We start from the raw sequence: 15,203 nt of genomic DNA, 5'->3' as shown, positions 1-15,203 counted from the left end.
GACTGGGCTGACTGGAACGTCCTCCAGGGGAAGACCTCCACATGTTTACAGACTGTTTGAGACTGGACTGACTGGAACGTCCTCCAGGGGAAGACCTCCACATGTTTACAGACTGTTTGAGACTGGGCTGACTGGAACGTCCTCCAGGGGAAGACTCCACATGTTTACAGACTGTTTGAGACTGGACTGACTGGAACATCCTCCAGGGGAAGACTCCACATGTTTACAGACTGTTTGAGACTGGGCTGACTGGAACGTCCTCCAGGGGAAGACTCCACATGTTTATAGACTGTTTGAGACTGGGCTGACTGGAACGTCCTCCAGGGGAAGACCTCCACATGTTTACAGACTGTTTGAGACTGGACTGACTGGAACGTCCTCCAGGGGAAGACCTCCACATGTTTACAGACTGTTTGAGACTGGACTGACTGGAAAGTCCTCCAGGGGAAGACCTCCACATGTTTGCAGACTGAGGCTGGACTGACCGGAATGTCCTCCAGGGGAAGACCTCCACATGTTTACAGACTGTTTGAGACTGGACTGACTGGAAAGTCCTCCAGGGGAAGACCTCCACATGTTTGCAGACTGAGGCTGGACTGACTGGAATGTCCTCCAGGGGAAGACCTCCACATGTTTACATTGTGAATGCAGTCATGGCTTAATTAGGAACAGTTCCTGGGTGTTGATTTTCCTGCTCTGATTTGGTTTTTCAGACCAACCACAGGCTGCTGGGAATGTTTCACAACACATACTGTAAAGTACACACACACCCGAGATGACATCCTCATGATGGCATTCTGCCTCTCCTGCTCTTATTTCTCCGTCACTCATCTGATCCAGGACAACATTCAACAAAACCAGACGCCAGAATAAAATGGTGGCATGTTACCTTTCTGCAAACGTGTTGAATGTCAACTTTGGTCAACATCAACATTTCAATAAACCCTCCAACCACAGGAGCGTTCCCAACATCAATTTGAAAATGGTTTATTTGAAAACGTTGCCATGTTTCCAACGCTAATTTGAAGATGTGCAAATAAAACAACTTGGGTTATGGTTATGATTATGGTTATGGGCAGGGCCGCCCAGAGAGATGGCAGTGCCCCTGGAAGGGTCCAGCCACTATGCCCCCCCCCTCCCCCGCACGCGCTTTACTCATATCAACGCTGCAGCTTTTGGAGCTGACTGAAAAAAGTTTGTTCACAGATTATTATTTGGGTCTAAAGCCCTTGCCTGCTCCCGCTTTTTTTTTTGCCTTGCGATTTTGGCATCCTGACTTTTGTTTTGCTCCTGGCATTTTGCTATCACTGGTCTTGTTTTGTTTGCTATCACCTGTCTGTGTTACACCATAAATGGTCCCTCTAGCTGCTGCTGCCCCAAGCAAAATGGTCCGCCCCAAGCCTGCCTTGTTCTTCTTCTTCTTCTTTTGGTTTTCCGGCAGACTAGATGCCTTGCGGCACATTGCTGCCTCTCACTGCACTGGTCGGATGGGGGATTACATCAGAATGGCACTATTTTCCACAGGAGCACTCCTGCCAAAGCATGCCTTGTTACTGCTGCTGTGTGTTGTGTATTTGTTCGAAAAAATAAATTAGTTGCCGCATTTTCAGGATGGGTGATATATTTTAGTCTTTTTTTTTTTTTTTTTTTTTTTGCCTGGCTCCAATGCCACCCCCCTAGTGGCGATGCCCCTGGAAGCTTACCCCTTTACCCCCCCTTATGGGCGGCCCTGGTTATGGGGGCATGGTGGCAGCGCTCTCGTCTCACAACAAGAAGGTCCTGGGTTTGATTCCTGCCTGGGACGCTGTTGACACTGGGGGTATGTCTCCCCATGCCTTTGGTGCCTGGTGCCCAGGTGGACCATCTGGTGAAAAGGGCCTTTCTGTGTGGAGTTTGCATCTTCACCAAGTGCTCCCCACCAATATGTGGTTTACAGAAAAATGACATGCCAGCATTTTATTCTGGAGATGAACTGCGTTCACACTATTCCCGAATTATTTGTTTGTTTTGTCCTAGCTGTTAAGTCAGCACATCTACTGTACCAGGCGGCATAAATCTCAAAACAATTCAGCCTAACAAGAAACAGCAACTTAACAGCCCTTCGAGGATATTCAGGACATGATGAGAGTTACTGAGAAGACATTCAACCATAAAAAAGACAATTGACCAGATTAATGTGTTTGTAAACTGGGATCTTTTTGTCTTCCTCGGGGGACTGGTGGAAACGCAGACTGTATGACTCGCTCACATTGGGTAATACCCCACTCAGAACAAACTGTCAGTTTAGCAAGCCGCAAATATCTCAAATCGAAATACTTCAAATTGTTTTAATGGTAGCATATTTATGAATAAGCACAGTCAATGAGTGAAGTCTAAAAGTGTAAGACGGTTGATTGACACCTTGTACAGTATTCTGCAGACAGTCAGCAAAACATGAAGTTTGTTTTAGGCTATGTATTTCGGTACACATGTTTACATACTGCTCACTTTAGACTTCCAGACTGTTCATCCTCCCTCTATGGCTGTTTTGGTCTAACTCAATATGCCGACTCAGCTATTAACCAGCCCTTTCTTCTACAATCAACACTGCCGCTGTGTCAACTGAACCACCCAGTCCACCACTCGCATCACTCCCATACACCCCCCCCCCCCATAAACCGTTAACACTGCACCATTAACCGTGCTATTGTCGCGGTCAGCGAGCTTTCCCGGTAGAAGGTTAAAGTCATTATAAAGAGTTGAAAAGGTCAGCAATGGCGTTGTCAGCTGTAAGAGGTGATGTTCCATACGATTGTAAATCTTGGAGTGAACATGATGAGCTTTAGCTAGAATACATTGGGTTGTGGGGGGGGGGGGATGGGAAGTTTAGGGTATAGGGTAGGTTATAGGTTAGGTTTTAGGTTATAGGGTAGGTTATAGGTTAGGTTTTAGGTTATAGGGTAGGTTATAGGTTAGGTTTTAGGTTATAGGTTTTAGGTTATAGGGTAGGTTATAGGTTATAGGGTAGGTTATAGGTTAGTTATGCAGAAAACATGCTACAGCGTCAAACCCCGCGCCGAGCGCCACACCGCGCCTCCCCGAAAAATGTGAGTGGACGCAGCTGAGGTGAACAGCACAAGTCTAATATATTATAGATGGGGAGATAACAGGAGAGATTGCAAGCTATTGCCAAGTATATGCACTACATTCTCTCCCTGGCCTAACTTCTACTCATTGAAATCCTAGTGATGTTTGAGTGTGCGGGTCTAGCTGCCGTCAAAGACTGCTGAAAATAACAGGAGAGTTGGGGAATACACACAAGAGGGTAAGCTAAACTAGCAGCAGGACATTCTGCTTCATTTGAGTTGAACCGCGGTCCGGTCCAGCCATATTGAGGCCTGTAGGCCGCTTGAAGCCCTACGGCCAAGACCAACCAGATGGAGCTTTAATATTGATGATTATACCCGCGGCTTGTATCTGCTGTGACAATAGTGAGACTGTTTGACTTGCTAAAATCTGCTCTTGCCTACCTTGTCTTTTATAAATCTGTTGTTCAATTTTGTTCATTGGTTGTGTGTTATTTAGATCAAGACACATTCTCTGTAAAGTCCATAGAGACGTGTGCTATTTAGATCAAGACACATTCTCTGTAAAGTCCATATAGACACATGTTTGTGATTTAGGGCATAATTATAAATAAACAAAGCTTAACTTGAACTTTGATCTGATAGTGGGACGACCGCATGAAAATATTACAATAACAATAAACATGGAATTTCTATTTGACAGATTACAGTCCATGCGATTCCTCAACTTTTTTTGTCCTAAACTTGGTGTGCTAATGTAAAACGCACACACGCACGCACGCACGCACGCACGCACGCACGCACGCACGCACACGCACACACACACACACACACACACACACACACACACACACACACACACACACACACACACACACACACACACACACACACGTTCAGTGAGTGTGGACAGGGGGTCTTTGTGCTGTGTGTTCAGGGTGGGGTCCAGGGGGTTTGCTTTACTGACATGAACACAGGCATGTCCAACACTGCAGCACTGACAGCCCCACCCCAGCTATCTTAATGACTTGCATTGAGTACCATTCATTCATGATTCACGGTGTATAATGGCAACTTCTGTGAATGGAGAAAAATGCTTTATTTGTACATGTATCTTAAAATGCTTCCATATGTATTTACTTATTTACTATATATGTATTTCCTTAACTTTTTTCTTTTAAGCAAAGTTTGCAAACAATACAAACAAACAATATTCAGCCACTATGAGTGAAATGGCTGTTTTGTAGACCTCTGCATTTGCGCTTCTTGCACACATTAATTCAATAAAATCCCTTTAAGTGGTGTTTCACTTCCTAAGAGTCTGAAACATACTTTGTGAGCGCAAAGACAGAAGCTGCTTTCTGAGGCTAGGTCTACTCTGTACTCCACCCTGCCCCCTGGTCCTATCCCCCCACCCCCATGCCCGCCCCAAACACACACACACACACACACACACACACACACACACACACAGACACACACAGACACACGCACGTGCGCATACATACACACACACACATGCACGCACACGCACATACACACACACACACACACACACACACACACACACACACACACACACACACACACACACACACACACACACACACACACACACACACACACACACACACACACACACACACACACACACACACACACACACACACTGAATGTCCCGCAACTCTGTTTACACCACATGTACCCTGGGCGGCGTGCTCAAATGTGGCTTCCTCTCAAATGCTGCCTCTGTAGCCTGCTGATTCCTGGGTGAGGTAAACAGGAGCTCCAAACATGATCACCTTGAGTGCCCCCTCCTCACCTTCAGTGCCCCCTCCTCACCTTCAGCCTCCTCCTCACCTTCAGTGCCCCCTCCTCACCTTCAGTGCCCCCTCCTCACCTGCTTACTATTTCATTGCCATCCCCTAGCTTTTAAATAACCCAGAGGAACCCTGTCATTCACGCTGTTCTGTGTGTGTGTGTGTGTGTGTGTGTGTGTGTGTGTGTGTGTGTGTGTGTGTGTGTGTGCGTGCGTGCGTGTGTGTGTGTGTGTGTGTGCAGGGGCGGACTGGGATTCTAATTCAGGCGGGGCATTAGATACCAAGCAGGCCAGGCCGATATGGGCGAAAAATTTGTTTGGGCCGTTTGAAGCCAGATTTGGGCCGTTTGAAGCCCAATTTGGGCCGTTTGAAGCGCAATTTGGGCCGAGTCCAATTTTACAATGAGATGCACCCACTTTAACCCTGAATAAAGTAATAAAACCATTAGTAAACCAGTAGGCGGCGCCTGGCCTGCTGTTCAGTGAGTGGCCTGACTGGGGGCACCAAATTTTTTTTTTTTTTTTTTGCAGGCCAGGCCAGGCCAGGCCACCGGGCATTTGCCCGACGTGCCCGATTATGCAGTCCGCGCCTGTGTGTGTGTGTGTGTGTGTGTGCGTGTGCGTGTGTGTGTGTGTGTGTACCAACTTCGGTTATGGGTCCTAGCATAATAAACAAATCCCAAATAATTGTTTTTTTACAATGAGAAAATAACTGATCTTCTGCCCTATGGAGACAAGTAAAGACAGTCAAACACAGAAAACACCCAGCACTGTTTCAGGCTACGCTTTGCCCTTGAGGAAGATCGACTTCTATCATTGGGTGGGGTTGTATAATTGCAGAGGTGGGGTTGTATAATTGCAGAGGTGGGGTTGTATAATTGCAGAGGTGGGGTTGCCGATACATTTTGCCAAATTCTTCAACATATCGATCCTAGACTACTATGGACCCTACAGTATGTTACAGAGAGTACTACTATAGACTGTAGTCTCTATATACTATAGATATTACTATGGACCCTACAGTATGTTACAGAGAGTACTACTATTTAGTCTCTACTGTATATACTATAGAGATTACTATTAGACCCTACAGTAAGTTACAGAGAGTACTACTATAGACTGTAGTCTCTATATACTATAGATACTACTATGGACCCTACAGTAAGTTACAAAGAGTACTACTATAGAGTCTATAGAATTAGTCTCTATACTATAGACTACTATAGACCCTACAGTAAGTTACAGAGAGTACTACTACTACGTTTAACATTTTGTGGGCGTTCCCAGACATGCGGACTGTCTCTATACTGTAGTCTCTATATACTGTACTATAGAGACTACATATACCCTACAGTAAGTTACAGAGTGTAGCCTACTACTATAGACTAGTGGTCTCTATATACTATAGAGAGATTAGAGACTACTATAGACTCTAAGTTACAGAGAGTACTACTTTAGACTATAGTAGTCTCTATATTATAGAGACTACTATAGACTCTAAGTTACAGAGAGTACTACTTTAGACTATAGTAGTCTCTATATTATAGAGACTACTATAGACCCTAAGTTACAGAGAGGAAGGGGATGGAGAAAAGACGTCATGGTGAAGAAGCGGAGTGTGCAGATGAGAGTAGACTGTATCAAGCTCTCTCACAGAGTCTTTCCTGGGTTTGAGATACGAGAACTTCTCTCCCAGCCTCTATCTCAAGACACACATGGGAGACAGGAGATAAGCAGAGACCCAGCGGCACCTATACAGGAGTCAGGAGCGTCACTGCCAGTGACAACTCTCTGTGGGACATGCAAGATAGGATCAGAACGGATGTCATGGCTCAACAAGAGAGGAAAGCTGCTCAAGAATGAATTCAACTGACTTGAATTTAAGTAGACACGGTGGAGTAGAGTAGAGAACAAAGTGGTGTTACAGCACAGGACGAAACGAAGAGAAATGGCTTTCTATAGGCTGCAAAAGGATATATAGACAACATGTGAATACGGTAAAAAAATCTGCAATCCGATCACCAGAATAAAATGTTGGCAATCCAGATACGTACAATCGCAATGTAAATTTGGAACAAAGCGGCAGTTAATTTGAAAAACGTGTTACCTTTCGGTTAAATGCAAATAAAACAACTTTAACAACTTTGGTTATGTTCAGTAAAACTTGGTTAAGGTTAGGATTATGGGTTAGGCTTAAATAACAAAAATGTAAAATGTGACAGTTTAACTGTAGACTTTGGACACGGCTCTCTGGTGTGAAAGGCAAGTGTTTATGCCCTCCATCTTCCCTGGCCACAAAACCATTAGTGGCCACCGGGCGCTACTTCAGCAGACTCTATGATGTGTAGAACGCTGATACTGTATACATGTACTGTATGTAGAAACATGTTATGCAACGCATTTAAACAGGGTGTTCTCTGTGGGAAGCAGAAACGTACAATGCCAACGTTTTTTTCTGGCGACCAGGATGGAATCTGAGTTTCTATTGTGCCAGCATCCAGGGTGTGCATCCACATTCTATTGTGCATCTATTGTGCATACACCTGGATATGCATCCAGGTGTACTGTAAAGAAAAATGTAGTAAAGAGCGCACACCCAAAAAGGTGCAAGTCAACGGTTTGTACTGTACATCTAGAATAACAAAGAAGAATGAAAACCGCACACTTCTCTCTTGCACTTAAAAACTATTTAATTGGACTATACCAACATGTTAAAATCTATTTAATTGGACTATACCAACATGTTAAAAACTATTTAATTGGACTATTGGACAATTGCCGTTTTGTTGTGATGCTTTTAAATGTCCATTTTACTCTCTTCTTTTCTTTTCTTTTCCTGTCAACCATTTTATGTGAAGCACTTTGAACTGCCTCTGTGTATGAAATGTGCTATACAAATAAACTTGACTTGACTATACCAACATGTTAAAAACTATTTAATTGAACTATACCAACATGTTAAAAACTATTTAATTGGGCTATACCAACATGTTTCGGCTACTGCATTTCTAAGTGCAAGAGAGAAGTATGCGGTTTTCATTCGTCTTTTTATTCTAGTATGATCTAATGTTGTGTGACTTTGAATATGAAAATTAACGGCAATATAAAATAGTCAGATTGTGAACATGTGAGTTAGGGGTGGGGGAAAAAATTGATACACCATAGTATCGCGATATTTTGCCTGACGATATTGTATCGATATTGCAAAAAAAATAAAATTGCAGGCCATGCCAGGCCACCGGGCTACTATAAACTTTAGTTCAAAGGCCAGCAGTAAACAAACGGTAGCATATTTTCATTTTGTTTTAACAGTAACAGTTTTGTCATAACAGTAATTTACAAATTCCCCAGTTACTGTTTTGTGCAAGTGAAGTGAAGTTGCATTGTTCAAAAACTACTTAAGTACAGTAGTCCACACACACATCCAGTTAAGGTGGACTGTAAGTAGACTGACAACAAACAGTTCAGTTTGTCAGGTGCATGCAACTATGACATGACTTTATGAAAGTTGTTTGTCTGTCTACTTGACAATGTTGCTGCAATAAAATGGTTGAAGTCAGATGTACAGACTGGAAAATTGTTCTTATATAAACCAGATGTTGACAAAGTTTTCCTTTGGGGACATCATTTGCAGTTGAAAAAGTAAGAAATCGCAATATATCGAAATATCGCAATATTCAATATATCGCAATATTCAATATATCGCAATATCGGCGATATCGCAATACTATCGTATCGTGACTCAAGTATCGTTTTAGAATCGTATCGTGGGCATCTGGTGATTCCCACCCCTAATGTGAGTTGATGTGTGAGTGACCCAAGAGTGATTTTATAACGTCGTTCTGCGTTTGAGTAAATATGAACGAGTGTGAATCTTAGTAGGCAGCGGAAAGTCACAAGGATGAGGTGTAAGGAGCAGTGTGAATAGGTGTGCACATCTGTGTAAAGCGCACTCACAACCTCTGCATGCCAGCTATACCACACTCACCTCTGTCCTCAGTCTGTAACACAGGAGTACTGTGGTTTCAGGGGGGGGGGGGGGGGGGGGGGGGGGGTTGATGTTTATATGTCTTTGAAATGAAACCCCCAACAGGACCCTGCACCCTATCCCAACCAACCCGCTCCCCCAGGGCCTCTCCACCAGCCCTATCTCCTGCCTCCGCATGTCCCAGCCCAAGCCCGGCCCAAGCCAGCCCAGACAGGGAGCACAAGAGGCCTCTGTGACTTGTTCCAGAGGAGGCTGTTGGTGGTGGAGGTGTGCTCAGTCCTACCAGAAACAAGGTTTGTTCTGTGGCTCTCTGTGTGCAGCTGCTTAGCCTAATAGCCTTTAGTGACTCTGTGTGTGCAATATGTGTGTGTGTGTGTGTGTGTGTGTGTGTGTGTGTGTGTGTGTGTGTGTGTGTGTGTGTGTGTGTGTGTGTGTGCGTGCGTGCGTGCGTGCGTGCGTGCGTCCGTGCGTGCGTTTGTGTGTGTGTGTGTGTGCTTGATTTGCTCAATTCATGAAAGTGTGTGTCTGGGTCTATTCAGCTATGTGGGAGCAAAGTGGAAGTGGCTGGCACTTAGGGCCGAGTGACATTACCTCTGTCTGTGTGTTTTGACTTCACAGTGAATGAAATATGTTTACATCAAACTGTACGGTTAAGATGTAAAAACCCCTACTCAAGTGGATAGCTCAGCAGTTGTAGTGAGTGTGAAGCAGAGAAAGAGGCCAGTTTGGTTCAGAGCTCTGGTTTTCATCTTTACTTGTCATTTAAACTTTAAGGCCAGAGTTGCCGGCAAAAAGCACGATGACAACCCACCCCAAAAACAAACTAGCCCGCAGCCATTCAACACACTGAAATCAAGCTGAAATACAACTGGTTAATACCACTTATAATTATTAGGTGTTACCTTATCAAAAGTACAAATGGCTATAAACAATCGTGGACATAAAAGCAAATAGATTTACTGTACGCTTTACTCTTATACAATGTTTAATTGGCGTAATACACTAATGACAGGGCTGGCAGGAAAAGGAAAGACATCAAAATACAAAAAGCTATTTCCTGTCCTAGACTGAAATGGGAGCTGTGGAGAACCAGCTCAGTGCAGATTCTTCACCCTCTCTGGCTCCTCCGGTCCCCTAGCCTAGATCATCTTGGACTTGGCAGTGAGGGTCAATCAATCAAGTCCAATGCCAATACAGCCAACCATCTGACCTGGGCTGTGCTGGGTGGTCTACGTCCCTTGCTCCAATATCTTTTACCTTGCCTTGCTGTGGCTTGAGTGCACCTCCTCCGATGACATGGGCCAGGCATCTGGTTTCTCCCTTAGCCAGGGCACATTTCTTGGGGTTGATGGATAGACCTGCCTGCTTGATCCTCTGCAAGACTTCTTCCAGGTGAGTCAGATGCTGAGATATCGAGTTAATGTAGATTCCTATATTGTCAACATACAGTATGCCTCAAAGCCTTTGGAAGGTCGTTGGACCTCCTGCAGATCTAACGGCATCATTGTAAACTGCCAGAGATCTTGACAGGGTTCCTGTACACATTTTCAATATATAAAAAATGCCATACTTTTTCCAGACCTTGATTTGTTTTGAAGATTTTGTCTGGCATTCACTAGGATTTACGTAGACATCTTGGCGACAAATTGGCAGCTTTCCATTCTAAAATTCCATATTTTCCCCAGCTCCTATGTTCTTGACTGGATGTGATCTTGGTTGGTATTGATATAATGCATGTTGACAGCAGCTGGGTAATAAGAGCATCCCTCTATTATTTACATCATTTACATTGTTTACATTGCCCTACTCAGGAGCTAACCTGACGCTGCCAGATGGGGGCAGTATTGTTCACAAATTCACAATCCCTCCAACAAATGTGAACCAACCTACATCCATCTGGCAGCATCAGGTTACTCAGGAGCCGCATTGACCAAAAAATAAAAAATAAAAATGGCCAGAGCCACAATCCACATAAAGGAGAAGCATGTGGCTCTAGAGCCTCCGGTTGAGTATCACTGATTTACACTATATTCTTCACATCAATAAAAACTGTGGACTCAAAGTGACTCTATAAAAGCTAGAATGCGTATCAGACCTGAACCACAACGTTTTCCATATTTTCCAGAAATCTTTTTCAAGTTCCCAAACTATTCAAGACCTGAAATGATTACATTTGTTTTTAATACTTTTCCAGACTTTCCAGACCCCGCGGTCAGAGGCTTTGCTGTTTCTGTGAGTGGGAGTTGCAAGTAGCCTCTGGCTCACTCTTTCAGGTCATGCAGCCCATGGAACTCAGACCCAACCTGACGGAGGTCTTTGCAGAAGCCCATCTGTTGTAGAATGGAATTTGTATCAATAACATCATTCTTCATCCGCATTAATCAGAGAGTATCTCAAGCCGGTGACCAGACATTAAAACAATGAAGCCAGGAGTCCAGGAAAGTTTGTCTTATGAAAATGTCTTGTAGCCAAACATATCTTTGTAAATATCAGAGTTACAAAGAGACTGCCTCATGACAGAAAAACAGAAATATAGAAATTCATAGTTGCAGGCTTCATCAGGACATTGAGGATTTATCACACAGCCAAAGATCTTCTACTGTAGCTGCAGAGAGACGCTGAGCTGTTATAGCTTATTGATTATGAAATGAAATCAACGGAACTTCAATTTGATCCAACACCATCCTTCTTGATCATCAGGACAACTGTGTCGCTACATTCGCTGGCTGATGGTTTGATTACTCCTAGATCACTCATCACCACCTGGACCTCCTCCATCAACACGGCGCCATTCTCACTGGGATCTAGAACATCTCCTGTCTGATGGGAGGAGGGATTGTTCAGCGCTTTGGTAACTCGTGCACACGTTTATAGGCCAACGTACGTGTTGAGCACAGGTAAAGAGCACAAATCGAGCAAACCAAACCGAGTGCTCATGTTAACCAAATCAAGGCAATAAAATGTATCTCGTCTCCACGAACAAAATAAAATCTGTCTGGAATTAGATATACTGTAGTACACAATTAAAAAAAATCATGGCCACTTCATTATCATAGCGTGTTAATTTTGTACCACTGCAGTGACACAAAACTTGCAGGCTTGCACTAAGAAATGTAAGGTTGAAAAGTACAGGTTCTGCCTTTGACTCAGTTCTGCCTTAATAATTCATGTCAGAGTGTACAGACCTGCAGACTCTGCCTGGGTAACAAGAGCTATTGCGCCCTACAGATCCCTCAGGCTGCAGTTAATTATTTAGTTTTGTCATGGTAATGGAAATGTTACACAGCAGCCACCAGATGTCAGTAAATCATCAGCAGTGTTGGGGGTAACACATTACTGTAATCACATTACATTTGTCTGTAACAGTAATCACAGTACAGTTACTAAATCAAACACTATGTCATTACTTGCATTACATAAATTCTTCAATTATCAGCAGGATCGGGATTTAATCTGGATTATGGAAAACACATCACACGTGCGGGACTTTTTTCATGCACGACTGTGCAACACAACAGCTGACTGGTTAGGTTTAGGCGGAGGAGTGTTGGTTCAGGCCAATCAGAGGCAGTCGTCCCTCCGGCCGATCCATTGTAGAACCAACTTTCATAGGAGTTTGAGGCAATGGGGGGGGGGGCGGGGGAATGGCAGCACGGTTGACAACTTTTGAGGGGTGGAAATTACCTGTACAGTACACTAGGGCCTAGCATAATCTCCAAAGTAATGCCTTGTGACTAGGCATTACTTTTTTTTTTTATATACTTTTTTTTTGTAAATTTTCATGAAACAAAGCACAAGTAGAGCATAATGGAAAACAAACAAAACCAAACCAAAACCAAAACCAAACAAAACTGTACATCTTAGATAAGTCCTTAGGGATTTGAATCCCCAGATATTTGATGACTGGCGTGTTCCATTTGAATTCAAATCTTTCCAGTATATCTTTCTGAGGGGTATAGTTATAACATAAAATTTGTGTTTTTTGCGTATTTAGTCTATAACCAGAGTATGTTCCAAATTTCTTTAGTAAAGACAGACTGGGGTTGCGGTAAACAGCAGAACGTCATCTGCATATAAACAAATTTTCTGCTCCAGCCGCCCAACCATTATTCCTCTTATCCCCTCCTCCTCCCTGATCGCTTGTGCTAACGGTTCTATAAATACGGCGAAGAGGGCGGGGCTAAGATTACAACCTTGACGGCTAGGCATTACTTTTTTAAAGTAATGTGTAATACAGTATTACTTTTTTTTGTAATGACCCCCAACACTGAGCATCACACGGACACTGTATGAGAAAATATGTTTTTACCTACACTGTCCCATCCCACTCCCACAAAAATATTCCCATCCCGTCCAAATCCCGGGCCACAGTAAAAATAAATAAAATAAAAAATAAATACATAAATACATAAATAAATCCTGTCCCATCCCAATCCCAATGACTCCCTTCCCATCCCGCTCCCAGTTTAATTTTTATTTATTTTATTTTATTTTCATCTTTAGGGAATGCAATGATTTTGATTTGATGTTCTCCCAATCCTTTTCAGATTACTTTGTGTACTGCAGTTTTAATTCACACCATTTGGCCATTTACATATAAAAAACGTATATATTGTTGTCATGATTCCTGCTCCCGCCTACTCCCATTCACATTTTTTCCTGTCCCGTCCCAATCCCGTGATTAATAGTGAAATTACTCCGAATCCCACGGGAATCCCAGGCGAAATGTCAGCCTCTACACTGTACCACTCTCCTTCATGGTGTGTCAGCCTCTACACTGTACCACTCTCCTTAATGCTGTGTCAGCCTCTACACTGTACCACTCTCCTTAATGTCAGCCTCTACACTGTACCACTCTCCTTAATGCTGTGTCAGCCTCTACACTGTACCACTCTCATTAATGCTGTGTCAGCCTCTACACTGTACCACTCTCCTTCATGGTGTGTCAGCCTCTACACTGTACCACTCTCCTTAATGCTGTGTCAGCCTCTACACTGTACCACTCTCCTTAATGTCAGCCTCTACACTGTACCACTCTCCTTAATGTCAGCCTCTACACTGTACCACTCTCATTAATGTCAGCCTCTACACTGTACCACTCTCCTTAATGTCAGCCTCTACACTGTACCACTCTCCTTAATGCTGTGTCAGCCTCTACACTGTACCACTCTCCTTAATGTCAGCCTCTACACTGTACCACTCTCCTTAATGTCAGCCTCTACACTGTACCACTCTCCTTAATGTCAGCCTCTACACTGTACCACTCTCCTTAATGTCAGCCTCTACACTGTACCACTCTCCTTAATGCTGTGTCAGCCTCTACACTGTACCACTCTCCTTAATGTCAGCCTCTACACTGTACCACTCTCCTTAATGTCAGCCTCTACACTGTACCACTCTCCTTAATGCTGTGTCAGCCTCTACACTGTACCACTCTCCTTAATGCTGTGTCAGCCTCTACACTGTACCACTCTCCTTAATGTCAGCCTCTACACTGTACCACTCTCCTTAATGTCAGCCTCTACACTGTACCACTCTCCTTCATGGTGGAGGATTGAATTGGAGAATGGAAACCAAAAGACAAGCTTTCATACAAGCAAAAACATCAAGTAATGAACAAACTATTTATTTTCAAGGTTCTGTTTCATACATTTGTGTCGATTCTTGTCTTCTGAGGTTTGGCCTTAGATTATGGTCAGTTTGTTCACTTGATTATGGTGACGGTTCAGTTGCTGCTCTCATTCCACCTCAGTCAAACTTACTCAATAGAATTACCAAGGCTTCTTCCTTTCTATCTAAAAACCTTTTAAAACACTTTTTTAAATCTGCACCGTCCATATTTAAATACAATAATTCAACAAATGAAAGCATAGCCATCAAAATGCACCTAACAGTTTGGCCTCATATGAAATACAGCATGAAGTTAGTATTACAATCAAACTCCATTCAGTGCAATATCTGTGAGTACCATCAGTACCAGTGGTTATCATCTACATACAATATACAACAGGTCAACTATTACAGTAGTAATAGATAGATAGATAATAGATAGCAGAAAACAGTCAATGGTCATGAAAGGGCATTTAATGTTGACTGCAAAGTTATATGACACTGTGCTTAGACTGCACCCAGAGCAGTTATCACTGTGTTTAGACTACACCCAGAGCAGTTAGCACTGTGTTTAGACTACACCCAGAGCAGTTAGCACTGTGTTTAGACTACACCCAGAGCAGTTAGCACTGTGCTTAGACTGCACTCAGAGCAGTTACCACTGTGTTTAGACTACACCCAGAGCAGTTAGCACTGTGTTTAGACTACACCCAGAGCAGTT

This window comes from Poromitra crassiceps (assembly GCF_964638095.1).
Source record: "Poromitra crassiceps genome assembly, chromosome: 8".
NCBI classification, from domain to species: domain Eukaryota; kingdom Metazoa; phylum Chordata; class Actinopteri; order Beryciformes; family Melamphaidae; genus Poromitra; species Poromitra crassiceps.
This window is presented reverse-complemented; position numbering follows the sequence as displayed.